Here is a 17,549-nt window from a genome sequence, read left to right as displayed (position 1 = left end):
CTCGGTCATTGCAGCAGCCCCAGGATCCTGTGATCAAAATCTGAACACTTGGCAATCCCATATATTTACGATGGTGGTAGCATCCCAAGTCATGGCATTTATGACTTTCCCAGGTCATAAGCAGTGGTGGAATTCAAATTTTTTTACTACCGGTTTTGTGGGTGTAGCTTGGTGGGCGTGCCGTGGCTTGGTGGGTGTGGCAGGGGAAGGATACTGCAAAATCCCCATTCCCTCCCCACTCACTCCTGGGGAAAAGATATTGCAAAATCTCCATTCCCACCCCACTCTGGAGCCAGACAGAGGTGGTATTTGCCGGTTCTCCGAACTACTCAAAATTTCTGCTACCGGTTCTCCAGAACCTGTCAGAACCTGCTGAATAGCATCCCTGGTCATAACTTTGCTTCCAATGAGCAAAGTCAATGAGGGACACTGGATATGCCTAACAACTCACTTAATGACTGCATCATTAACAATTGCTGCAAAATGGTCATAAAATCGAGCACAACTCACTTAAATGACCGCACCACTTAGTTGGTAGAACTTCCAATCTCAATGGCAGTCCTAGCGAAATGTCTGTGGAGATTCTCAATTGTCCAGGTTGTGGCTGTCCCAAAGGTGCTTTTTTTCTAGAGGCAACTGGATTTTTTGGTTTTTCTTTTGAAGATGTTTCACTTCTCATCCAAGAAGCTTCTTCAGCTCTGACTGGATGGTGGGGAATGGAAGGCTTTATATTCCTTGCAGACAGCTGGTCATTTGCATCCTTTTGGAGAATTGTTGAGGCCACTTAGAAGTTGATTTGTGTCCTCAGGGCAGGGGTGAAATGCTCCCAGTTCGGACCAGATCGCCCTCCAGAGGGCCTCCAGAGCCTGGGGAGGCTTTTTTTCGCCCACCCAGAGGCTCAAGGAAAGCCTCTGGAGCCCAGGGAGGGCAAAAACTCCCGCCCCCCACCGTGGTGCAGGAGGCCAACTAGGCCACACCCACCATGGCCACGCCCACCCAACAACCGGGCAAGGAAGCCCTTGCTAAAATTTTTGAAGCCCACCCCTGCTGACAAGGGCTCCCATTTTCCAAAGCTTCAATCATTTCCCTGGCTATTTTTGTACCTGCTTGGCCAACAATCCTAGCAGCTGCAAAATTGAAAGTTATGCCCTTGTTCATTGCAATGTGAAGCTATCAATAAGTTCGGGTGTCCTTGTCTGAGGAGGCACACAATTAGACAATAGCATCAGTGGTGGGTTGCTCCCGGTTCGCACCAGTTCGCAAGAACTACCTTGGTAGTACAGTGGTCTAAAGCACCCTGTTATTAACATTCAGCAGTCTGCAATTACTGCAAGTTCGAATCTCGCCAGGCTCAAGGTTGACTCAGCCTTCCATCCTTTCTAAGGTAGGTAAATTGAGGACCCAGTTTGTGGGGGCAATAAGCTGACTTTGTATAAATATACAAAAGGATGAAGGCTATTGCTTAGCGCATTGTAAGCCGCCCTGAGTCTCCGGAGAAGGGCGGCATATAAATCAAATTTAAAAAAAACAACAAAAAAAACCTGGTAGTAAAAATTTGTAGTAGTTCGGAAAACCAGTAATAACATTGGCTGGCCACACCCTGAACCGGCCCAGTCGCCGCTCGCTTACCCCGCGAGCTTACTCTGATGAGGTGGGCGCTTACCCTGCCCACCTCATCAGAGGCTTTTTTTTTTACTTTTAAAAGCAATTTTTCTGCAACCTCTGCAACCCCTTTTCTGCAACCTCTTTTTCTGCAACTTCTTCGGCCAAAGAGGTTGTAGGGAAAAAAATGCCTTTAAAAGCCTCTGGCAATCCCAGCTGAGTTGCCTGATCCTCAGAGGCTTCTAAAAGCAATTTTTTCTGCAACCTCTTAAGGTTGTAGAAAAAATGCTTTTAAAAGTTAAAAAAAAGAAGTTGGCCATGCCTACCGTCAAATTACTGCCCCACCAAGCCACGCCCACAAAATAAGCCACACCCCCAGAACCAGTAGTAAAAAATTTTACAACCCACCCCTGAATTGCATCAGATACAAGATACTTCTTAATCGTTAGTTGGGTGCACCCATTGCTTTAAGGCTTGGTTGGTGGAATAATCCAAAACTCAGATGAATTTATACCAAAGGTATATAGACCACGGCTTGCAAACTAAAATAGGTTTGCACACAAACTAGGCCAAACCAATTATGATTCCATCAGTACATGGATTATTTCCCTCCTTTTCTTTCCTTCCCACCCTCCTCAACCTTACCTAAAATTAAAACTAGAAACCCTGTGAATGTTTGCTGAAGCTAATTAAAGTGGCAATGAGATCCTCATCTTACCTCCAAGTTGACTGAATTCCAAAGATGACAAACAATCTCTCCTTAAAAAGATGTTTGTGTTTGGGTAGGATGAAGAAACAGGCATCTTTTCTTTTGTTTCGCTGTTCCGATTATATAAAATACTCGAGGATTTTTATTTTTTTAAAACTATCTTTTCAAAACAGAGAATAGCTCTGTCCCCTCTCAGGCAAAGGCACTCAGAAATCTGAATGGAAGGCTGATGTCCTTGGCCTGATTTAGGTTGTAAAAGCAACAAAGGAATTTCTTTAAAAACAACAACAACAATAAAGGATTCCCAACATAAGAAAGATAGAGGAGCTTTCAAATAAGAAGGGCAAAGCGACAGGCAGAATAACACGCAGTACAAAAGTCATATAATCAATTAAAAACCAGGCATGCTAAGATTGCTATTCTGCGAATGAGGATGGGACAAACAAGGCTTACGAGGCTCTTGATGCACTTTTAATAGCCACTGAGATACCTCCTCATTCTTGATGAAGAGAATAGAAATCTCCATTCTCACCATTTTGAAGTAAGAAACCCAAGAATATTGGCACTGGGAAGCTTAACATGGGCCTCACCTACAGTAGTGGCCAAAATTGTGGAAACCTTTTGGGGAAAGTGTATTTTTGAGGTTTGATGGCTAATAACACCACTTTTTTTTTTTTTTTGGAGTTTCAAGATAATCCTATTCCACTGCTGGAATGGCCTGGGATAACCCAGACCTTAACCCAGGGGTGAAATCCAGCAGGCTCTGACAGGTTCTGGAGAACCGGTAGTGAAAATTTTGAGTAGTTCGGAGAACTGGCAAATGCCACTGCTGAGGATACAGCCTGTATTTAGTTTTCCAGCTACAACCACCATCACACCACCGAGTGCCCCTCTTATCAGGATTCAGCTCACACACAGTCTAGTCAAAGAAGGACGCAGCAATTTTTGTAGCCTCCTTTAACACAAGAATAGAATAACAGAGTTGGAAGGGACCTTGGAGGTCTTCTAGTCCAACCCCCTGCTTATGCAGGAAACCCTATACCATTTAAGACAAATGGTTATCCATTCTCTTCTTAAAAACTTCCAATTTTGGAGCATTTACAAATTCTGGAGGCAAGTTGTTCCATTGATTAATTGTTCTAACTGTCAGGAAATGTCTCCCTAGTTCTAGGTTGCTTCTCTCCTTGCTTAGTTTCCACCCGTTGCTTCTTCTTCTACCCTCAGGTAGAGAATAGCTTGATTCCCCTCTTTTTTGTGGCAGCCCCTGAGATCATGTCACCTCTAGTCCTTCTTTTCATCAAACCAGACATATCCAATTCCAGCAACCGTTCTTCTTATGTTTTATCCTCCAATCATCTTTGTTGCTCTTCTCTGCACTCTTTCTAGAGTCTCAACATCTTTTTGTACATCGTGGCAACCAAAACTGGATGCAGGATTCCAAGGGTGGCCTTACTTACCAAAGCATTATAAAGTGGTATTAACACTTCACGTGGCCAAGAAGATGAAGAAAAACAGAGCCAAGTGTCATACAGCTGGTGCTTTCTTCTAAAACCCTCCGTGACTTCTCCCAGCAGCTTCAAAAAGAGGATTGGAGATCTCTTGGCAGAGATGACAGAGGGTGGTGTAACAATCCTCAGCGCTACCATCTGGAACCAATCCAGAAATGTAGCTGTAATAAAGTTTACTCGACTTAGAAGTCACAAAGAAATTGTGTTGGTTACCACCTTTAAAGCGCTCCATGGCTTAGGACCTGGTTATCTACAGGACTGCATTCTGCCACCGATTGCCTCCCACCGACCAATACGCTCCCACAGAGAGGGCCTCCTCAGGGTGCCGTCAGCCAAACAGTGTAGGCTGGTGACCCCCAGGGGGAGAGCCTTCTCTGTGGGGGCCCCGGCCCTATGGAATGAACTGCCCCCGGACATATGAAGGATCCCCGACCTCCGTGCCTTCCGTCGCGCTCTGAAGACCCTATTATTCCAGCAAGCTGGACTGACAGGATAAAGGTTTTTTAAATTGGGTTTTGATAGGGGTTTTAAAATGATCTTAGTTGGATGTTTTAAATTTGGCTGAATGATTTAATAAGCTTTTAATTTTTGTTGTACATTGTTTTTACCATGGCTGTTCACCGCCCTGAGTCCCTCGGGAGAAGGGCGGTATACAAATACAATAAACTAAATTAAACTAAACTAAACTTATCACAATTCATTTAGTGATCATTGAAAGTTACAATGGCACTGAAAAAAATGACTTATGACGACCGTTTTTCAGATTTATGACCATGCAGCATCCTTACAGTCACACGATCAAAATTCAGGTGCTTGGCAACTGACTCACATTTATGACGGTTGCAGTGTTCCGGGATCACACGATCCCCTTTGCGACCTTCTGACAAGCAAAGTCAATGAGGAAGCCAGATTCACTTACCAGCTGGGTTACTAACTTAACAGGCGCAGTGATTCACTGTAGCCAGAAGCGTTGTAAAAATGGGGCAAAGTTCACTTAACAAATGTTGCACTGAGCAACAGAAATTTGGGGTTCAATTGTGGTCGTAAGTCGAGGACTACCTGTATTCCGCTTTGTTCTACGGGCCACTAAGAAGAAAACACAGGTGGGCCTAACATTTATATATGTCAATATGTGAATCTCTGCGCATTGAGAAGTACTGACAGAAGTTTAAATCCAGGAAAATTTAATATATTTGCAACATGAATACGATTCCCACGGAATGCCTAAATGGCAGTTGAAATAAAAATGGCGTGTACAGGCCTGCTCACAAGAGCAGGCCTGCATGTGTGTATAGAAATATGGGTCCAGGTGTGTGGGAAGTACCGTATATGTACATGAATGTGTTTGGGTACACTGCAGTGCAGTTGGAGATGGCATGCAATTCAGTGGTGGGTTTCAAATTTTTTTACTACCGGTTCTGTGGGCGTGGCTTGGTGGGCGTGGCAGGGGAAGGTTACTGTAAAATCTCCATTCCCTCCCTAATCCAAGGGAAGGATACTGCAAAATCCCCATTTCCTCCCAATCAGCTGGGACTCGGGAGGCAGAGAATAGATGGGGGCGGGGCCAGTCAGAATTTTTACTACCGGTTCTCTGAACTACTCAACATTTCCGCTACCGGTTCTCCAGAACAGGTCAGAACCTGCTGAAACCCACCTCTGATGCAATTTGCTAATAACTTGCATTTGGACAATGACAATGAAAAGAGCAGTTAAAACAAGACCCTAATCGAAGAACTACCAAGTCCAACCAACAATCAAATAGTAAAGAACAGCCAAACAAAGGAACCAACAAGAACACTCCCAGAAACACTGACGGGGCAAGTCACTTGTTTATAAACAGAGAGCAAACCCCACCCTCTTCTAACACTGATGATGTTACCTAGCTGGGTATTGAAACATCTGCAAAAAAAAACAACCAAGCTCAGAGAGCACCAAAGATTCCACAGTAATTTAAATAAACATCTCACCTTAGTGGGGAAGACAGAGATTTGTGCTTGAATGCACAGTCTGCTTTCCAAGTGCTACGTATGGACAGGAAAGTCAAAACTCTGTACTCTCTTCTTAGAATTGTTTAGTCTTCATCTAAATATAGTCTGGGTGATATTTCAAAAAAGGGAGATATATATATTTATAGAGAGAGTGTGTGTATATGATCGGTGATAATAGCTTCATTTAATTTGTAGACTGTTTTCCTGAAACTAACTCAAAGTGGTTATAAACACATTTACAAACAACCAGAAAGTCACAACTGTAAATCAGGTACCTTAAAAGTTAGATGGGAGAGGAATAAAAACCCGACTCCACCATTCATGTAGGAAAAGCCAGAATGAAAAATCAGGCTTTCAGTGTGTGTCTAAATAATGTAAACCATGGGGGCTCCTGAGCCACAAGAGTTACAGAGGGCAAGATAATAGTAGATAAAACTCTATCACGGGAGTGGAACCTTCTTCCTTCCTTCCTTCCTTCCTTCCTTCCTTCCTTCCTTCCTTCCTTCCCTCCCTCCCTCCCTCCTTCCGTCCTCCCCTTCCCTCCCTCTTTCCTTCCCTCCCTCCCTCCTTCCTTCTTCCCCTTCCTTCCTTCCCTGCCTCCCTCTCATCCTGCCTCCCTCCCTCCCTCCTTCCTTCCCTTCCTCCCTCCCTCCTTCCTTCCCCTCCCTTCTTCCTTCTTCCCCCTCCTTCCTTCCTTCCCTCCCCCCTCCCTCCCTCCCTTCCTTCCTTCCTTCCTTCCTTCCTTCCCTGCCTCCCTCCCGGGTAAAATTTTCTTGTATTGGAAAAATACCACAGCTTTCATTTACTGCCCATCAAAAACGTAGGAAACTGAAGTCAGTGATGCAGTCAAAAGAAACCAAGAAACTACAAAGGAGTCTGGGGTCTTGACCATGTCCACTAAAGCAAATAACGGAGCCCCCTCCTAAAGAGTCCATTGTACCCAGCCATAATTTAAGGCCGATCTTATGCCTAAACTACCTGTTCAATATGTTTGGAAAAAAATACATTCAAATAAATAAATCAGATAGGCAATTCTTGTTTTCATTATGGATATCCAGCGCATTCTAAGAAGAAACCAATAGGCAATGTAAATTCAGAACATGAAAGAAGCTGGCTAACCAAGTTACTAGTAAAAGCCACAAAGTTCTCCTCATTTAATGGAAGGAGACAGAATGGTGATTTCATCCTACATTTATGCTTTGGAAGCCTGGTCTATTTGTTCTTTGAATGTAGCTGTTCCAGCTGGAACAAGTTCCTGTCCTTCAGATCAGAGCAAAATGTTCAGGGTTGAATTGCCGACTGGACATCCCTGTTGTCCAAAGAGTTCTTTCTAATACAAAAGAACAGAGGAATGCATTATTTCATGCATTGCTAATCCCTTCTCTCCTGTTGCAGTCAAAACAAAGGGGAATCTAACAGCCCAGCCACTTTAACCCCAATGAAATTTAAAGCCACCTCAGGAGGAGATATAAGAGTTGGTTCTTCTTCTTGTTGTTGTTTGTATTTAAAATAATCTATGAAACCAAGAATGAAATGTCCATGACATAAAAATACAAAAGCCAGTAAAATTCCCCATTAACCTACAAAACTATGGAAGTGTTCACTAACTAGGGCCAGATGTAAACAGATAAGACTGGGGTAGGAACAGTGAGCCAAACACTCAAGCTACCTACAGACAGAACTATTGACAGTATCTAGGAGCACTTCATCTTGGTAGATGCTTGAGTAAAGCACCATATCAAATTTGCTCTGGGAAACAACCTGGCCTCTCATGGTTCCAAAAAGCCACATTGCTTCTCTTTACTAGCCTTTAAAGACCTCTTCCAACAGTTCCCAGAAGTACAAGCAACCGTTGCCTTCCTTGCATGAAGCACCTTCTCAAGCCAACTTGCCCAAACCAAAGCCACAACATAATTACAGATGAAGAATTTCCACCCTTCAATTTAGCTATTGTGGAACTGAGAGTTGAAAAGCTTTACTTAATCTTCTCTAGCCTGAGCATCCTCCAGATGTGCGTTACTTATTCCTGGCTGAGAATACAGAGAACTGACATAACTGCTGTGGCCTGCCAGCAGCCAGCGGATCTGGCAGCAGATTTGGACAGCGAAGAAGTTGGGAAGGAACATGGGCCAGTCCTGGAGTCTGGGGAAGGCTCTGATGAGGGCTTTGCATCGGAGGCAGAGACGGGGCCAAGGCCGTATGCCACTTATTAGCTGCCTTCAGAGTCAGACATCAGTGAGGCAGACAAACAGCTGGAGCCTGTTCCCAGAGTGCGCATGTGCAGAGATGCCAGATGAAGGGAACAGCTAAAGAACAAGGGTCGATTTGGGAGTAAGGCCACAGGTGGATGATGAATGGCCCCTCCCAGAGGGAATAAAAGAGGAGAGAAAGGGGAGTGGAGTTTGCAGGAGGCAATTAATTCATTCCTGCATTCTTGCCAAGTAGTGCGGTGTCTGAAAGATGTCAGCCTGGCCACTCTCCAAGCCTGATAAAGGTCGGTAATTGTGAACTATCTTGAAAGACTGTGGGAGAGGAAAGACTTTGCTGGAGAGGAATTTACTGTAAATTAAATAAAAGGGATTTATCGGGACGAGGACTCGGCTTCGTGCTGCTGGGGAAGCCTAGGTCAGTACAATAACACCGCTAAAGAATGCCAAGTTTTAGGAAAGTGGCTTTTGCCGGTCAAGTGCAAAGCCCACCCAGACTGTCAATCCCAATTTGTTTTGATCTGTCCTGACGATTGCCACAGTTCCTTCTAAATCCCAGATCTACCTTGTGGCACACACCTCCCCCCTACAGTCCTCATCATTTCCCCCCCCCTCAAGCCAAGCTATGACTCCCGCAAACCATTGACCATGATGCTTGGGCATTTTGGAAATTGGTAGCTCAACCTATCTGGAAGGCAAGATGTTTGAGAGAGCTCATGTACAACATTTTATTTTTTAAAAAAACTATGCCGTTCCCCAAAAGGAAAAGGGAAGTAATGCCTCTGCTAAATGAGCACCGATGTGATCAAATGCCACATGCCATTTTAAGTGGTAGCTCCAGCTAAAGCATGACTATATGCGTAGCCCCCTATTCATCTCTGTTTCTGTTCTGACCCAGCTCCCCAAACACGACAAACCCTCTGAAGTTAACCCAAAAATTCCTTTATTGGGAGCACCAGCAGCCCCGGCAAAAAGTTTCTCTCTCAACGCAGGCTAACAAATCAGTCCAGCTGGAAGATGAATAGTTGTCTGCCACATCTATTCATCTCCGCCCCCTGCCTTTTATCCCCAGAGCTAGAGTGGGGCTTCGCTAGCAGCAGTGGCTCTTCCTTCCCAAGGATCGGCCCATGGATTTCCACTGCTCTCCTCTCCTCTGCCTTCTATGCATCCACACGTCAGGCACTGGACCCAGCTGTTTCTCCTCTTCCTCATCAGCCACCTCCAGATGTGGGGGCTGTTGACTCTCCATCTGAGGGCTGATGGATGGCCCAGGCTCTGCCTCTCTCCCTCTCCCTCCCACCCTCCCCTCTCTCTGTCAGCTCCATCCCCTCTTCCCCCTCAGAGCTCTCAGGTTGCCTTGATGCTGATCCTGAGTCCTACGCCTCCTCATCCTCTAATTTGGCTGCTGGAGAGTCCGGCAGCCGACTGGCCATAACAGTTTTGCAATGGTCAGGGGAAAAGTCAGTTAAGCGAAAAGTTCAAGCCTCCAGTTTGTTATACACAGAGAGAGAGAGAGAGACGGAGAGAAAATGCATGTTTGGATTGGAAACAGAGAAGAAAAATATCTGGGACTTGTTGAACAACTGTACTGCTGCATCATCTTAGCATTTCTGACTCAACCTAATCCAATAGGCCCTTTGCTCTGTTCTAGCCTGTAGGTATTGGCCTTGGTTACATATTGGAGCCTTCTACCGAACCAAAACTACCAGACAGCAAAAGTTTGTCTGGCATACTCATTTGCAAACAGATTAGGGATCAGGGAGGGAAGGCAGGCTAGTAACAAAGCCCAGTTTGGCTCAAAAGTTGTTTGTGTTTCTACGGAGTCAGCTGCCGAATCCACTGACAAAATGTCAGCCATTTTGACAAAGCTCAGCCAGGCTTTTCCTAAAAGGCCTAGCAAGAGCTTCAAGTGGGAGGAAGCGAGGATTACGGAGGGCTGGAGCAGCAGGGACAGAAAAGGAAGCAAACAAGGAAGTTTTGTCCAAACGCCTCCCTTGCCACATAAACACACACCTTCTCTTTACAGCATGTATTCTGTCCTTTTTTTTCCCTCAAGGTGCCTGAATAATACAGAGCTTGGTCAACAACCAGGATGACACAGCACACCACAAGGTGGAAAAGCATCCCTTTAACACTGATTGGAGCCGACAATATTTCATCTCGCCTCTGATCCCAGAAGGGAAATTAAGGCAATGGGGGAGATAAAACATGACATCAGAGGGGACAGGCAGTCCCTGCTTGACCTTGGTATTGTTAATATCACCTCGCAAGGAGAAATTAAACCGATTCTGTGGAGGCTGAAAGCACAATCCAGAGACAAAAGATCTCCGACACCAAAGGACAGTCACAAGGCTCCTTTCCTCCTGGAACACTCAGATGCTGACACACCTGTTCCATGCCCCAGTTCAGTTCATTTAGTGACTGTTCAAAATTACAACAGTATTGAAAATTGGGACTTATGACCAGGGGTGGGATTCAGCCGGTTCGGACTGTTTCGGGTGAACTGAATGCTAATTTTACTCTGGTTCGCTGAACTGGCAAGGACTGGCTGACCCTGCCCATACTGCCCCTCCCTTCCCAGGAGTCTCCACGTGGCCCGTTTTGGATGCCAGGTAAGTGCAGGGCCCACACGAAGGCTTTGGGAGGGCGAACAAGGGGCCTACCGGAAGTCTGGAAATGGGCCTGTTTCCAGCCTCTGGAGGGCCTCCGGAGCCCAGGGGAGGCTGTTTTTGCCTTCTCAGAGGCTCGAGGAAAGCCTTCAGAGCCTGGGGAGGGCAAAAACACCTCCCCCGCCCCCACTGTGGTGGAGGAGGCTGAATAGATCACACCCTCCATGGCCACACCACCCAGCAACCGGACAGAGAACCGGTTGTTAAAATTTTTGAATCCCACCCCTGCTTATGACTGTTTTTCATATAACTGTTGCAGCACCTGCATGGTCACATGATCAAAATTCAGACACAAGGCAACTGACTCATATTTATGACGGCTGCAGTGTCCAGAGTTCACGTTATCACCTTTTGCAACTTTCATACAAGCAGAGTCAACGGGGAAGCCAGATTCACTTAACAACCAGATTACTAATTTAACAACTGTAATGATTCACTTAACAACTATAGCAAAAATGGTCATAAAATGGGGCAAAATTTACTTAACTGTTTCACTTAGCAACTGGGCTCAGTTGTGGCCATAAGTCGAGGACTACCTGTAAATATTTTTAAATGATCAATTAAAGTAATTAAAATAGAGGTCTCCACTGTGAAGGCTTTTGTTCCTCCCTTGGATTTGGATTTAATCCAAAATAAACTTTTAAGACTAAAAACTGCCCCCTGCCTAACCTCAATAGGTTTTAGGTCAGAGATGCAAGACCAGAAGAAAGTATCCCTGCAATTTATTAGCAAATTTACTTGCTTTGAGAACAAGTATTGGGACTGTCCTTTAATTGGAGAGTTCAGGTGTTAATATTAGCAGTTTCCAACTAAAACATTTCAAACATGACTTCATAATTAGACCATCTTCACATTGTGGCCTTCATTCAGCTTAGGAAAGGATAAGGAGGCCAGTTGCAGCCCTCAAGTAAGGTTCTACATTTAGACAACAGAAACAAAATGCACAGATACAGTATATAATGTGGTACCTTGCTCCATAGTAGTAACTGTAAGAGGGATCTTGGAGTCCTAGTAAATAATCACTTAAATATGAGCCAGCTGTGTGCTGCAGCTGCCAAAAAAGCCAATCCAGTTCTAGGCTGCATAAACAGAGGGATAGAATCAAGATCACCTGAAGTGTTGCTACCACTTTATAATGCCTTGGTAAGGCCACACTTGGAATGCTGCATTCATTTTTGGTCGCCACAATGTAAAAAAGATGTGGAGACTCTAGAAAGAGTGCAGAGAAGAGCAACAAAGAGGATTAGGGAGCTGGAGGCTAAAACATAAGAAGAACGGTTGCAGGAACTGGGTATGTCTAGTTTGATGAAAAGAAGGACTAGGGGAGACATGATAGCTGTCTTCCAATATCTCAGGGGCTGCCACAAAGAAGAGGGAGTCAAGCTATTCTCCAAAGCACCTGAGGGCAGGACAAGAAGCAACGGGTGGAAACTAATCAAGGAGAGAAGTAATTTAGAACTAAGGAGAAATTTCCTGACAGTTAGAACAATGAATCAGTGGAACAACTTTCCTCCAGAACTTGTGAATGCTCCAAGTTTTTAAGAAGATGTTGGATAACATTTTGTCTGAAGTGGTGTAGAGTTTCCTGCCTAAAAGCAGGGGGTTGGACTAGAAGACCTCCCAGGTCCCTTCCAACCCTGTTATTCTATTCTAAATTTTCAGCAGCTGACTTCTTCTGGTTTAGGTTCTTTCATGATACCTGCCAGCTCTCATCAAGGCTTAGTTAAGAATGGCACACAGACGGTGAGCTCATCTACAGTAGTTCTTCCTGCTCACCCCCAGCGTGAGTAGACACACAGAAGAGCAAACATAGTCTGCTTTGCCGCACCAAGTTCAACAAATCTTAAATTTTAAAGTTTTAAAGTTTTCAATAAGCTTGTCCCACCGGGGTCTCCTTTCCTACATGCACCCTGTTGCCAGAGCTGGATGGGTGGTAAATACTGCCCAGTATTTCTTGAAAGCACCGTGGAAAGATCATCCATTGAACATGTTCCACTAAATGGCACTAGCTGGTGCCATTGCTGGCTATTGGGGGCGAATCACTGGCCCCCACGGAGAGGGCTCACAACTTAGGCGTCCTCCTGGATGCACGGCTGTCTTTAGAAGAGCATATGACGGCCGTGGCCAGGGGGGCTTTTTATCAGGTTCGCCTGATACGCCAGTTGCGTCCCTTTCTGGATCAGGACTCCCTACGCACGGTCACTCAAGCACTCGTCACTTCCCGCCTGGACTACTGCAATGCTCTCTACATGGGGCTCCCCTTGGGGTGCACCCGGAGGCTGAAGTTGGTCCAGAATGTGGCCACACGGGGGATTATGGGAGCGACGGGGCGCTCACATATAACACCTCTCCTGCGCGAGCTGCACTGGCTTCCTGTGGTCTTCCGGGTGCGCTTCAAGGTGTTGGTGACCACCTTTAAAGCGCTCCAAGGCTTAGGGCCGGGGTATTGGCGAGACTGCCTTCTGCCAATAGCCTCCCACCGACCGGTTCGCTCGCACAGAGAGGGCCTCCTAAGAGTGCCGTCGGCCAGGCAGTGCCGGCTGGCGAATCCCAGGGGGAGAGCCTTCTCTGTGGCAGCACCTGCCCTCTGGAATGACCTGCCCCCTGAGATACGCACAATATCAGACCTCTGGACTTTTCGTCGGGCCCTGAAGACACACTTGTTCCATCTAGCTGGGCTGGCTTGATCCCATCCTCTCAGTTTTTTAATCGAATTCGGTTTTAATTGGGTTGTTTTAAATTCGGGCCAAAATTATTTAATTGTTTTTTAAAATGTTTTTAAATTTTATATGCTGTTTTATTCTGGCTGTACACCGCCCTGAGTCCCACAGGAGAAGGGCGGTATAGAAATATAATAAAATAAATAAATAAATAAATATCACTTACTGAACAACTGTTCACATTATTATTTGCCCAACATGCTAACCTATAAACGACCCTTTGCGAGCCACAATGGATAGGCCCTTGTACGAAAACCAAACAAGCCACAGCGATTTAGCCTAACAGACACAAAATATAACAAGAGGGTTGTATGGCATGCATCCAGTTTTAACACAACAGACGGGCCCAATTGGTGAGTGGGGTGGGAGAAGCTGCTGCCGAATTGACAAGAGCATTGTCTTCTTTCTTTCTTCTTCCTGCCGCTCGTTCTCTCAGCTGCACTCTATTCTATTAGACCAAATTAATTAATTAATTAATTAATTAATTAATTAAGCAAGCTTATATGCCGCCCTCTCTCTGAAAAGGACTCAGGGCGGCTCACAGCAATAAAATAGACAAATCAATATTAGATGTTAAAAACCATTAAAACTCCCCTTAAAAACCCCTTCAGTCCAAACCGGCCTGGTGAAATAACCATGTCTTAAGGTCACGGTGGAAAGAGCGGAGGTCAGGGGCCACCTGGAGCTCCAGGGGTAGTTGATTCCATAAGATAGGTGTGCCTAGAGAAGGCTCATTTCCTAGGAGTCGCCAGACGACACTGCCTGGCACTCCAAGGAGGCCCTCTCTGTGGGAACGCACCGGGCGATGGGGAGCTGTCGCTGGCCCCAGATGGTCCGTCAGGTACCCTGGGCCTAAGCCATGTAGGGCTTTATAGGTGATAACCAACACCTTGAATCTCACCCGGAGGGCAACTGGTAGCCAATGCAGGTCGCGCAGGAGGGGTGTAACATGAGTGTCGGGACACTCCCATCACGTGGCTGCATTCTGCACCAGCTGAAGCCTCCGAGTGGTCTTCACGGGCAGCCCCATGTAGAGCATTGCAGTAATCGATCTGGGAGGTCACGAGCGCATGAGTGACTGTACAGAGGTCAACACGGTCCAGGTAGGGGAAATTGCTACCTTCGTGCTCCTTCTTCAGCCTGGAGAGGGATGAAAGGAGAGGTTCCTCCTTGTGTTCATTTGTGAGGTCTGGCGTTGACCATCATGGGTAAGACTAGCCTCCATCTGTCCAAGGGGGCAGTCTCTTCTATGGTATACTTGCAATGCTTGAGACAGCTGAAAAGAGAAGGTAGGGAAAGCTTGAACGGCCTGCTGGGGGAGCTGTCCAAGTGCTGATAGCACTTTCCCATTTGCCTTGCCCTGGACTGAGAAATTTGCAATCATTGTGGAATATTAGACTCTAGTCTCTTCCAGAAATATTTTGAGATACTTTGGCTGCGTCTGTCTTAATTTTATACAGGTAAACCTTGAAGGTTTAAAGGTAAAGGTAAAAATTCCCCTTGCATATACATGTTAGCCATTCCCAGCTCTAGGAGGCGGTGCTCATCTCCGTTTCAAAGCCGAAGAGCCAGCGCTGTCCGAAGATGTCTCCGTGGTCATGTGGCCGGCATGACTAAATGCCAAATGCGCATGGAACACTGTTACCTTCCCACCAAAGGTGGTCCCTATTTTTCTACTTGCATTTCTTACGTGCTTTCAAACTGCTAGGTTGGCAGAAGCTGGGACAAGTAATGGGAGCTCACCCCATTACACGGCACTAGGGATTCGAACCGCTGAACTGCCGACCTTTCGATCAACAAGCTCAACGTCTTAGCATCTCTTAAATCCTTGATTTACAAGTTAATTTAGTGACCACTCGAAGTGACTGAAATAAGTGACTTATGGCCGGTTTTCATGCTTATGACTGTTGCAGCATCCCCATGGTCCCGTGATCAAAATCCACACATGTGGCAATTGACTCATATTTACGACCGTTGGGTCAAGCGATCCGCTTCTAACAAAGGGTCAATGGAGAAACCAGATTCACTTAACAATTGGGTTAACTTAACAATTGAAGTGATTCACTTAACAACTGTGGCAAGGAAGGTTGCAAAATACCATCTTTCCCCCAAAATAAGACCCTGTCTTATATTTGTTTGAAACCCAAAATAAGTGCTTGGCCTTATTTTCGGGGATGTCTTATTATTTTGGGATGCGTGGAGCAAGACGCAGCACATGGGTGAGCCGTGCATTAGCGCAGATAGCCCGCTCGCAAAGCACGTACCTGTTCAGCAGTTGGTGAGTAAAAGGTTCGCCACCACTGGCCTATGTCAATATTGTATCGTTCTAGTCTTCCTATGGAGTGAGTTTCTTGATCTGGTCTCTCTCGCATAAGGTGATCAAGTATTAAAAAACCAAAATCACAGAAATGTACGCCTCTCTATTCTATAAGTGTATAAAACCATGTGTGTGGAGGTGCAGTCCCATGTCACACCCATGGCCACGCCTACCCCACCTGGCCCTCTGAGATCAAACACAACCCTGATGCAGCCCTCAATGGAGTTTGACACCCCTGTCCTAGACGCGGAGGCTATTTGGCTTTGCTCCTGGAAGTGAAACCTGCAATCTTTGGGGAGGGACTTTTTCAAGACTGAAGCCGCACTTATTAAAGCCACCGCTTCAGGAGAGGCATGTCAAGCTGTTGTATGCTTTAATCCAGTCGATTAAGAGCTCACCCCCCCCAACCTTAAAGCATCAGGCTTTTTTAACATTACAGGCGGATTTTTAAAGAGACAGGCTGTTGGTATTGTAGCGACTATGGACTATTTTTAAACACCGCATCCATCCTTTTATTTCACTCATTGGAAATGCAAACAGTATTTAAATAGATGAATTATTTAATGGCTTAATCAATTTTACTTTTGCCAACAGAAGAGCTATAGAACAGTTATCTTTCCCATCAAACAATAGGAAAAAAAACGTGCTAACTTCCCACATATTCACCACTAGTAGCATTTAAAAAAAAACCACAAGGTCTATTTTGGCAAATTATACCAAAATTATACCCTCCCCCTCCCCCCGCAGATCTTCCTTCAATTGTACCTGATTCTCGGAGACCGCCTGGATAAATCTCGGCAGTTTTCTTGACAAGGTTTTTCAGAAGTGGTTTGCCATTTTCTCCTTCTTAGGGCTGAGTGTTTGTGACTGGCCCAAGGTCATCCAGCTGGATTTGCGCCTAAAGCAGGACAAGTCAGTCTCCCAGTTTGTAGCTTGATGCCTTCACTTACACCAACCTTGCTCTCAAAGAAAGCACCCAGTTTAACAGTACTAATAGTGCTTCAAGTGATACTTCTTCAACTCTAAGCCAAATGCTATTTCAAGATGTTGAAAGCACACATATTTTTAATTATTTACTTCTATGAAGAGTAGAGAGAAAAGACAGAGGACTGTTTTATTTATTTATTTTAAGAGAAAAAAAGGCAGGGAAGAAATAAAACTAAAATGGATATTTGTCCTCCCCGTCCCCCCAATTACACTAGAATAAGTTACTCTTTGAAGTTTATTATAGCAAATCTGGGGAAAGTAATACAGTAATTCTTTAAGCGTTAGAATTGCATCATTTATTACTTCATGTGACAAAGGTTTTTGATGGTGACGTAGAAGACTGATCATGCCAAGACATCAAATATTAGGCTAGATGTGCCATAGCTTCATTTCAATCAGGTTTTATGTCCTTATCACACTCATATAAAAATAAAATAGAAAAAGGGAATGATTGGATTGGATTGGATTGCACACTCATTATGCTTATACCAGATTGAAAGATTTTGAACAAAACATTGGGAAAGGACAAGAAGAATCTCAATCTAAATGGAAACAAACATGCAGAAAACAATTCCAATGCAGGTAGTACTCAACTTAAGACCGGTTGCTTAATGACCGTTCGAAGTTATGACAGACCCTCCAAAGTTACTTATCAGCTGGTTCTAAAGTTCCCATGGCCATTCCCACATAGTCATGTCACTTCCCTTGGGCACTCAGCAACTGTCTCACAATTATGGCCATTTTCAGCATTATGTGATTGTGACTTATGTTTTGCCAGAAAGTGGCCCATAGAGAAAGATTAATTATCATGGCATTCGCTGAATTGCAACACTTGCTTAAGC

Source organism: Pantherophis guttatus, chromosome 10, assembly GCF_059756535.1.
Source record: "Pantherophis guttatus breed Tessera chromosome 10, ASM5975653v1, whole genome shotgun sequence".
NCBI classification, from domain to species: domain Eukaryota; kingdom Metazoa; phylum Chordata; class Lepidosauria; order Squamata; family Colubridae; genus Pantherophis; species Pantherophis guttatus.
This window is presented reverse-complemented; position numbering follows the sequence as displayed.